Consider the following 11,512-nt stretch of genomic DNA (forward strand, 5'->3'; position numbering starts at 1 on the left):
TGTCAATAAGCTTGCAGTTCATGTGCTCCCCTTGTGGTTTTAAACCAAGGCAATTCTCCCATTATTCTCTAGATATTTAAATTGATTAATATGCCAGTGTATTTACAATCAGTGCAAGTAATACTTACATGATTTACTTAGATTAACAGCTAGAGTTTTAAAGTATGTGTTTATCTCTGCTCACATCCAAATTAATGAGTCCTAATTGCTCTTCTGAATTAGCATCTGAGTAATATCAACTGTGTACTTTAAGTGTGCTTTTAGAGTGAAAATTTACATCAGTCTTGTTATTAATTGGGAATAAATTCCGGGATCAATCCAATTTAAGTCCTGCAAGCATAACAATTTTTTTATTAAGCCACGTGCTGCATGACACAGCTACTATGATGCGAAATGAAGAAGAGATTATCGCAGAAATGTGAGTAAATAGTTTTGGAGGTAGAACAGTAATATTAAGAAAAATAGTAGTATCACGCAATCAAATATCATGTATGTAATGACAGTACCAAGCAAAGCCTTTTTTTTTTCTTTTCTAGTATTGATGTTATATGGGTACCATTTCTAAATAAGTTGAAAAAAGTTGCCTCTAGGAAGCAGTGGCTGAACAAAAATAGACCTAAGAACATAGGAGCATTACCCAGGTGGGAAGCCAGTTTGTGTGCACGTACATTATAATTGGTTACTGGTGGGGGGCTGTTCAAGCAAAGGGCTCAGTGAAGAAAAGCTCTTAATAAAATCAATGTAACTAAGACCTTAAGGCAAACTACAAAGAAATATGGCTCTCCTCTCTGTCTCAAAAGGATCTCTAGATTGTATGAGGAAGAAATAGAAGGAGAGACTTCTCAAATAAGAAAAAAAATCCTCAGCAGTTTAATTTAAAGAGAAATTTACTCTTGGTGAATTGTGTCACCTTTGTCTGACATATGATACAAGCAGGAACAAAGGGACCTATTGAGAATATAAAACATTAAACCTTTGTTTTTCTTTCACTAGAATTAATTTGAACTCTGGGGCGGGGAGAGAGAGAGTTTTATTAATGCTTTCTGTAGAAAAAGCAATATACTGATAAGGAAAATACATTCTAACAGCGATACTGACACTGATTTGCATGGAGGGGAAGAAAAGGCAAAATAGGAGAGAGATGAGAAGTATCAGAACCTAACTTTGAAACTGCAGCATGAAGGCTCGTATTTCACCACTTGGTGTCACTGTAGCATTTGATGTTTGTAATTACTTGCCCATTTCTAGTTGCTTCTGTTGCTGCTGGAGGTTTTTTTTTTTTTAATCGTGGTCATTGCTGCTGTTTTTTATCAAGAACGAAAGGCAGCAATCAAACTAGTAGCTGCTAATAGCCCTCAGATCTAACAATGAATGTTGTTGAGCATTAAACCAACAGCATAAAGCACCAAACTGATTTGCAATAAGCTGATTCAGAGATGGATAGAACTGCTCCAGCGTGAATCCTTTCCACGAGGTGCAATCCTTCAGGAACAGACTGCTCCACTACCCCAATTCCTCCCTTTGCATGGCATCCTGACTACCTAACACAGACCAACTTCATGGCCCACCCAGCATCAAGGAAACCTACCTACACCATTGCAATACTCCGCCTGCAAAAAACAGTCTGGTGCTTTCCAGGACAGCCATCAGGACAAGACTCCATCCCCCCTGCCCGAGAGGCACCCCAGGATACCGGCAGCATCATTCCAGCTGCAGTCCTCCTCTGAAGAGGACCAAGGATTCAGCAGCTCACCACCGGCAGTTGCTGACAGCTGAAGATACTGGATGAAGCAAAACATGAGCAAATGTCCCATGAAATGTAACAGTTAAAAAGTCAGGGGAGCGGAGCGGGTTGCCCTCTTTCTTTCCTTCCTTTTTCCTCCCCCCCCCTCCCCTTCACTCACTGGTTAAATCTGTCTCTGTAGTAGGAAGACATATTCCAGCCCACAGGACGTTACCTTTATTGAGGGATTCTGTAAAACTACTTCGGGGTTTTAAATTAAATCCAGTCTCTCTGTCTCTGTTTTTACGTGTTCAGGATATTTTTCCTTTTAGTCTTAAACTTGTTGTGTATTAGTTGAGGCCATAACAATACTTTTTGTGAAGGTGCCCAGGGGAATGAAAATGCTGATAGGGAAATGCATCCTTATGTTAAAAGTCAGATGAAGGAAGCAGATTAAGATTATAAACCACGTCACGGATTCCTGACTCCACAGACCGGGATAGAGTTTATGGGAATAGTGTGTGCAGCTGTGACCGCTGAAAGTAACTGCTGAATCCTGCAGAGTTACTGTGGTGGTGAGGTTTCTTTCTGAGGAAATGTAAGTTTGGTTAAACTCCTTCTGGGTTTCTAATCCTCAATTGTAAATCACTTAAGTACGGCACCCAAAATGCTGGATTGAGTCTGAGGACTTCCTTCTTTGCCAACCCCTTTTAAAGACAGATTTTCAGTCATGTACAGATTTGGGGCTTTTCCTTAAGAGAGGCGATGCCCGTTGGTTCCCCACTGTGTAACAAATATGTGCTTGGTTACGTGCAGGTAACGCCATACCTCCCACAGCGGAGCGGAGGCTTGCATTTCTGCCTCTCCAGACTGAGGGTTTCCGATGATTTCTGGCAGGTTGCCAGATTTCTGTGCACTTCTGAGATAAAAACCTGACCAGTATGACCTCTTGTGCATCTAGACTCCAAGTTCTCAATGATAAAAACAACACATTTTTTCTGTCTTTTGTAAAGTATTTTGGATTGCTTGTCCTCTGGGTGTTGTACATGATAATAACCAGAGAACAGGGAGAAAGGCTTTGTGAGATGAGGGTCTAATTCTCTTATTTCACGATATGATGCTTCGTCTGTGTTAGCCTCTTGAGTCTCAATAGACCAGGAGTACATGATAATTTAAGCTCATGCAGGCAGTCTTTCTGGAAGCAGGTGACCTGGAAACAGACAGGAATGTTTTTAAAAGTGACTTGTGCCTCCAACCAGTGGTGTTGATAACATTGAGGTAGTCTGCAGGGGACTGCCTGGGTCCCCTGACTGGTAGTGAATGTTGGTGACTGAGCAGCAAACTTCAATAGAGAGTGCCTCCAGGTAGATACAGGAATCCACATTCATTGTCCAACTTGAAAATATCTGTGCTTTATTCAGGTCACTGTCTTTTTCTCCTCACTGCTGTCTTGAGGCTGAAAAGCTAGTAAAATTGATGAAAGGTGTGACTGATATCTCCTGTACTAATGAAAATCCTTTTAAAATACTTGAAAAGTGCTAGAGCACTATCCAAAACACAGCTCCATGAGTAGCCTTATTAATAACAGAAGTGAATTATATTACTTATTGACGAAAAATACTTCAGATTTATTACTTTTCTCTAAAAACTTGAAATTTATTCTGAAAAATACATGGTAGGTGGAAGTTTATTTTCCCAGCCATTAGTTGTATTGAGAAAATGAGCACTAGCTTGGGATTTCTGTTTACGTGTTTTGTTCACTTTTTACTAGGAACTTTGTGTGTTTGTTATAGTTAAACTTGAGGCCTGGTATTCTGACCTAAAACTGATGAAACTTGGTTGTGACTGATACTCAGGCCCAAATCTTTGCTGTGTTGAGGAGCAGTATTAAGAAAAGCGGATTCAGATGGAAATTGCTTTCAAGTGGATAATACATTAGGATCCTGGGATTAGTGTGAAAACTGGAAACAAAAAAAGCTGCTATAAAACCTGTAATTACGTTCTATCGACAAATCAGTATCTTTTTATTGCATTGTTTATGAATACAAGAGATAAAGTTATCTAGCTGAAAGAAGCAGTGTTAATGCCACACTATATTTTATACTTGATTGCAGTTCACCCGCCTTCCCATCCACACACAAAACTTGCCAACGAGATAAAAATGTCTAAATTTAAAAAAAAAACTTTAAAAGCTCCATTGGATATGCAGAAATTCTAGAGGATGCAGAATATATGTTCTCCATTGCTATATGGGATGACTGTGTAAAAAGTGTGTTGAAACCACTGCGCTACATGCTATTCTCAAACCAGCCAGGTAGCTGGTTGTAGATGCAAACAGATCATAGAAGCTTTCTTCTTTGCAGAAAACCCTGGAACTATATATAGGTTGTGTCCTGGAAGATGGTATTAGCCTTGTGAGCTAAAGTGGTAGGTTTCACTTGCAAGGTTGGATATTAATGTAACCAGTAGACATGGATTTGCAGTAATTTGCTTTACAATCTTTTCATGTGGATTAGAACTAAATCATTGCTATAAGAATAAATCTGGATTCCAATTTTTGCACTTAGCATGGAGGTTGGGTATTTGCTGTGTGAATATTAGAAACATGCTTTATAAATGCAGATGGTGCTGCCATTTTTTGTCAAGCACAAGTTTCATACATCTGGGTCAGTTATGATGAACAATTTTGGTTGATCATCAATTTCATCAATCAAATGTCTCCTACAGATTCTTTTGTACTTTAGCTAAGGGAAGTACCCGGGGAATTTACTAGTCACTGTCTATTATTGTCTTGCCTAGATCTGAACTATGCATTTCATTCTTTTAGGTCAGTGCCAAAATGTATATCCTCCTGCTCTTCTTCATTCTCTGTCCAGGAGCAAACAAAACCTCATTGAAACTTTCCTGCAGCTCCATATGGAAATATGTACCCCCATGATATTCATATAAGTGATCAATATTCATACATTAATATGAATATATATATATTCATATACTATATTAATATTCATAGGGAATACTTGAATAAGTAACATGCAGTTGTTTCTCTGTTCCTTTTTCACAGGCAACTGAATGGCTTCCTCACTGGATATCAGAATGGCTTTCACACACGTGACATGTTTGTGTACAGCATATTGCTTCATATCTAAAAGACGAGTTCTTCATCCACAAAATATGCTCAAAATACTTTCTAGCTTTGCAACATGTCTGCTAGTAATCCCTCATAATGCCATTTATTCCAGTACCAGGCAGTTTAGCCCCAATAACAGTGCAAAAGCTTCTGGCATGTTTTTACTGGAGGTTTCAAAATCCAGGCCTTTATGAATGCCCAATTAATGCAAATATTCTTATAAGCAGAGAGGATAAATTTAGACACTGGTGAAATACAATCCCCATCAGTAAAGTAGTAACTATAGTAAGTAGCAGGAAGTTGTACTAGATATACCACAAGCTAGAAAACTGTGAGCAAATGTATTTATTTAGGGAATTTGAGACTAAAGTTTTTTTCTTTTGGTAGCTACTCAAAACTTATGAACATATTGTGTATTTATTTGCAAGCTGCATAAACATGTTAGGTAGGCATAGGAAAGATTATTGGACTGCTTAGTTACTATGTAAAACAGTAATGATAAAAGATCTATGCAAAAATGGACCTAATTTCTCACCCAGACAAATTTACTCTCAGAGACTAAGCTGTCACTTCTGCCTTATCTCTCCTTTGAAGACAAAAAAGGTGAAGAAAGGTGTCAGAAACCAAATAAGACTCAAGTAATCTTCTAGAGCAGGTCTTGAAATGCCATCATCCCATGTGTGTTCTGCCAGTCTGAATGAGTGTTGGCATCACAAGAGATACATGTGTCTTTGTCTATGTAGACCTAACCATGGGTTTGGCACCTCTATTTTGTAGATGTTAATAATGAACGACAAAATAGACGTGTCCTCTTATGGAGTGCTAATACGATGAAGGCCAGGTATATGAGAATGCTGTGTAATGCAATAATCAATTTCTTATTGTAGAAGATTTGCATTCGTAATAAAAATAATGAACAAAACCGCTGTAACAGCTAAAGGGACAAGTCTTGGATATCCTGTCTTCTCTAACACTGGCTAGAGAAATGGAAAACTTGTTAAATAAGAGGTGCAAATAGTTCCTGGAGAACCCCCAGGCTTGTAAGGATGCTGGAGCAACTGGCTTCTTCTGTTTCATTGCTGAGACAATGAGAAAAGGTAGAAAGGTTTGGGGGCTTTCTGGAGGATTAAGGGTTTTTTTGAGGAGGGAGGTGGATTGTGTTTGGTTGGGTTTTTTTGGTTCTGGGTTGGAACTCCTGCCACCATTCTCACACACATTCTCCTGTAAAGTACTCTTTATGCTAAATATTATACTTCGGTAACTGTTTAGATGTGTAAGTGGTGAGAGCACTTTACTTCTAATTTTCCCGTTATCATAAGGTTGCTTCCGCTGCCTCCTTTTCCAAATCATTCTTCAGGCATACATGTGAATGTGTTAAATTATATTTCCGTGCTGAAATCCTTGGAACAAGATCCTGACCTGTAGCTTTAGTGCATTTCAGGTAAAATAAAGAGTGTTTTGGTTTTAGATCTTCAGCATTTTGCTAATTTTAACCCAACTACAAAAATAAAATGAAAAAAAAATCTTTGTCTCAAATATATGAGCACTGCACAAGTATAGATAGTAGTTGCATAGAGTGCAAAAATCTTACGCAACAAAAAGTGAACAGCTACACTGCACTTCTACACAAAGGATGCAGCAGTAGTTATACAAAATTGATGTGCTTTCTGGCCTGAATTTCCCTGGGATAAATCAGGATTAATGGAGTCTTACAGGCAAACGCAGGTGGGACATCAGGCTTGGGACCAGAGTCTGGTGAAACCAGAAGAACTTTATCTGTTGCTCTTACTGAAGTGGCCAAAATCACAAACCAGAGAAGTAAATGGTACCACTTCATGAATGATATGTTAGCCCAACAGCAGGAAGGGACATGTTTGTAAAGGTTTGTTATGGGTAAAAGAAATCCACCTGCACTGGACTTTTAATCCATGTTGTCAGGATCAAGGCGAGACAGTTCCACTTATTTTTGTCCTCCACATGACGGTAGCATTTATATGATCCATCACATCAAATTGGGTATAAGCACAAGTCAGGGCATGGGTCTATTCCAGATGGAGTTTCTTCACCCAGATGTTGCCACAGGTGGGATAAGACACTGAAGCAATAAGGAGTCTGAGAAGTCCTTGACCTCAAGTGACTTATAAAGTTGAACTTCAGGGCCAGTAATCAAGCCTATAGCATGGCTTCCATGTACATCAGTGTGACAGCAGACATAATTACTTATTATACTTTCACCTTGACAGAAGCATTTTGAATCCTAGTAATTAGTGCCCACAAAACTGCAAGGAAGACCTTACCGGTTTGGGAAAACACAGGAAGTCTCCTGGGAGGCTGAGGGAAAGGCTGTAGCTGATATTATCCGCTGCTATTCTTCAGGCCCAAGTGTCAGCTTTATGTAACAATATTAAGCTCAGATTGAGCTTCAGTAACATTTGCACAGCTTTATCATACAAACTGTGCTTTCTTCCCATTTTCAGTCCCTCTTTGTTTCCTAGGTCTGGTGTAAGAATCTGTCATGGAGAGGCCAGAGGAAAATTACAAAGAATATTTGTCAAACTCATCAGAACACTTCCTTCCAAACCAGCCTGTTCTCATCCATCTAGGTTTTGCATCTCCTCTAAATGACCTAGTCAAAAAGATTTTGGGAAGTAAAAGGACTTTGAATTTGTCTTTCATCTCTGTTTAAGCCTCGACTTTTTAATTGACCTGCATATCCTTGCCCAGCAACAAAGATCACTTTTGAGAAGGTGAAGTAGAGGTAGGGAACCCTGATTGGTCTAATCTACATCTGGGTTTTGTGGGTCTCTTTGGTTTATGGGAGCCTATAGGAAATTCATGAAGCTGTCACCTACTGTTCGTACAGAGTTGATGCTCCAAATACAAGGCTTTGCGGTATCAGTTGTTCTGCAACTGCATCCAGCATGTGTATGAACTGATTACTAGTATGCAGTGTTCACCAATCATAAAGATATGCCTGTTATGTCAACTGTGTTGATTTTTCTGGGAAATGGCAAGCACTGCAGTGGGAAATACATTACCTAGCCTGCCATGGTAAGAGTTAGGCAGGTAAAGGGTGCCGTATAGCGCGTAGAGCATCAGCCTAGAACTTCTGCAGTGCTGGAGCGGACTGTCATGGTTTAACCCCAGCCGGCAACTAAGCACCACGCAGCCGCTCGTTCACTCCCCCAGTGAATGGGGGAGAGAATCAGAAGGGTAAAAGTGATAAAATTCATGGGTTGAGATAAAGACAGTTTAACATGTAAAGCAAAAGCCAGGCGCGCAAGCAAAGCCAAACAAGGAATTCACTCACTACTTCCCATCAGCAGGCAGGTGTTCAGTCATCTCCAGGAAAGTAGGGCTCCACCACGTGTAACGGTTACTTGGGAAGACAAACGCCATCACTCCAAACGTTCCCCCTTCCTTCTTCTTCCCCCAGCTTTATATACTGAGCATGACATCATATAGTATGGAATACCCCATTGGCCAGTTTGGGTCAGCTATCCTGGCTGTGCTCCCTCCCAGCTTCTTGTGCACCTGGCAGAGCATGGGAAGCTGCAAAGTCCTTGACTAGTGTAAACACTACTTAGCAACAACTGAAGCATCAATGTGTTATCAACATTATTCTCATACTAAATCCAAAACACAGCACTATACCAACTACTAGGAAGAAAATAAATTCTATCCCAGCTGAAACCAGGACAGGACTCAGGAAGTAATGGAAGATCCCCATGATGTTTTGCTGTGTAGAAACACTTGTTTGTGAAGAAAACAGTATTTCCAGTCCTTACCCTCCTCAATGGACAACAACCTGCTGCTGTGTCTTGAGTCTGTAAACCATAGTGCAAGGAAGCTCAGGCACCTAAGAAGAAAACACTGCCAAAAATGCATGCAATTCAGCCATGTTAATTTTTGGCGTGTCAGGTTCCCAGTGTTCAAGCTTCTTCATGACTTCCATTCACTTTCCTCTTGACAGGTTCTCGCTGTGCACCTAACACCTAATACATGACGCACTTTCACAAAGGTGTAACTGTGAAATGTGAGATGTTCTGTAGAGGTTAGTGAAATATGAAGTAGGCAGGCGTTAACGTGCTTTTCTGTATTTAGACTGCTTCTTGAAGTAGACATTGCTCATCAGTACTACTTTTAGTTCATAATACCATGCTGGCATTTTCCATGCAGAGAAGAAAAATGTGCATTTTCACAGAACTCCTGATATTCAGCAGATACCATCATTCTCTCCTCACATGTTGTACAGGAAGTTCCAGTTCCCAGGAAATCAAGTCTATCTCAGACTGTTTATTCAAATCTGCCTTTTCAATTTAAGGACTTTTTTGTTTCTTTGAGAGAATAAAGTTAACATTTATCGCAAACTAATGGGGAAAGCTGGAATACAGTGATGGAAGCTTCTGCCCAGCAAAGTATTGGTGCTGAGGAAAATAATCTTGTTGCTGTGCCAGTGACTGGCAAGAAACTTGAGCACAACTAACACTGAAATCACTTCTAGGAACCTAAGCTGCTCTTTAAAAAAATATTTTTGGTGTGTATCTTTCAGCCAGAGTTGCAGAACGGGTGAGGGAAGACAGGATCACACATCTTTCTCAGTTCCTCCCATCCTTCCTCCCTCCCCCCCCCCATTTATAGCATAATTTAGACCCATTTTCGGTAGTAGTTAAAGGTAATATATTACACTCTTGGTGTATATACATGCATTCCTTTCTGGCTTTACTGCAGTACTTTTGATTGGGAAAGCAGCTAGCTAGAGAGGACATTGCCCTAAATTACCATGGCATTACTCATGCAACCTTGTCTGGTGTCCAAACACTCAATTTAGTTGTTGTTGGCGGGAATTTTGTGGTAGAAGGGTAATAATCCATTTTAACAAATGTAGGTAACACATTTGACATAAAATCTTTCACTGCAGAGAAAAATTATGATTATACAAGACAGTTACTGGCCCAAGAGGAAATAACACTATCTAACCAAAATGGGGAAGAATTTACACCTTTCTCTAGATAGTTACAAATTACTTACCAAAGAAAAAAGAGAAGATAGAAGGTAAATCACTCTTGTTGATCTGTGATTGTGATGTTTAAAAGGGACTCCGTGAAACAAGTCTCCTCTGGATTTTCTGTGTCATACCTACAAAAGCCATAAAGCATGGGGTAAGTCACTCAGCCATCGCCCTAAGAGCTACCTGTTTTTAACAGTCTTCTGCCTACAGTACAGTAGGGGAAAGAGAACACAGAGGATCTTAGGCAGTGTGAGACCTTTAAAAGGAGAAGCAGTCATTTGATCAGGATGGTCCTGCGAGGCTCTGTTAAGACTTCATATTCACTGAAATTAATACATAAATGCTTTTTTTGGCTTAGTCACAGTGAAACCTTTATTTTTTCTTCTCCCTCCTTACAGAGTAATTTAGTTTAATATCAGTTTATTTATTTACAGAGGGATGACTTCTAAACCTGAGAACCTGCTCAGTTGATAAGCTCCCAGGCATTGGAGAAGTGGTCACCGTGCCAATGGTATCAACGGCACCTTTCCACTTTCATCATACAGTGCAGTTACACTGGCTTATAGACCTGATGCAAATCTGTCTCTAGTGGAAAGGACTGCTCAATAGAACAGAATAGAAGAACAGAACAGAACAGAACAGAAATGCTTCCTAATCTCAAGTCTGAGCCTCCCCTGATGCAGACTGTCCACAGCAAGATCATAAGTAAGCACAGACCATATTACTGCTTATAGAAATACATATGCCCCCATGCTGTGGATACTTGTCTCATACTTATCTTGAAGAATGATCTTACTAATGTGAGGGATGGGGAATAACAACAAGGCTGCAGTTCATTTGGCAAGTTCTCATGACACCATCCATCATCCTGAGCACAGATGAAGTAGCTTAGGAATGGCAATCTAATTCAGCAATACATCTCCTTAAGGTCTTCAAGTGTTACTTATAATAGATGAGTAGCTTTAGGAATAATGGAAACCACAGAAAGAATTTACAATCAGAGCAAGCAGGAACTCTGTGATGTGACACTTCTGACTGTAGTGATTTTCAGTGCAGACAGTTTCAGTCTCTGCAGATGTCAGATGATTACAAAGGCATTTATACACAGCTAATGGTGGTATAGTGACGGACACTACTGTGAAGTCCCAGAGCTTGTAAGTAATATCATTGGGCCCATTAGGTGAAGGTCATGTGTTTGAGTTGCTTATAACTCCTGTTAATGCTGGGATTAGCATGTATGCACCACATGGAGATGATGCTTTTAAGTGTTTGCTCTCCAGGGATATCTCCAGGGAAATGTCTACCTCTCTACCCACTGTTACTCTTTAAAAATGACAGCCGGAATTAATTTGAGTTACAAGCACCCGCTGTCTTCAGCGTTTCTAAAAATATATTTCTGCTGCAGGAATTGTTTCTAATTACACTGCCTGAAGGATGGCAGATGCTAATTTAAAGTACTTTCTATGAGAGTTTTTGTCCTTCACCTATTCTTCTGCTATATTGTACTTTATTGTTGCAATAGTATGTTGATTTTCAACTGTTGTGACCTCTGTAAAAACCAAGTGACATTTAACAGCTCCATATGGACAGCCTCATCTTGGATGAAACACTGGACTGGGCTGTGCTCTGTTCTATTCTCACTCTAAGC

Source organism: Calonectris borealis, chromosome Z (genome assembly GCF_964195595.1).
Source record: "Calonectris borealis chromosome Z, bCalBor7.hap1.2, whole genome shotgun sequence".
NCBI lineage: Eukaryota > Metazoa > Chordata > Aves > Procellariiformes > Procellariidae > Calonectris > Calonectris borealis.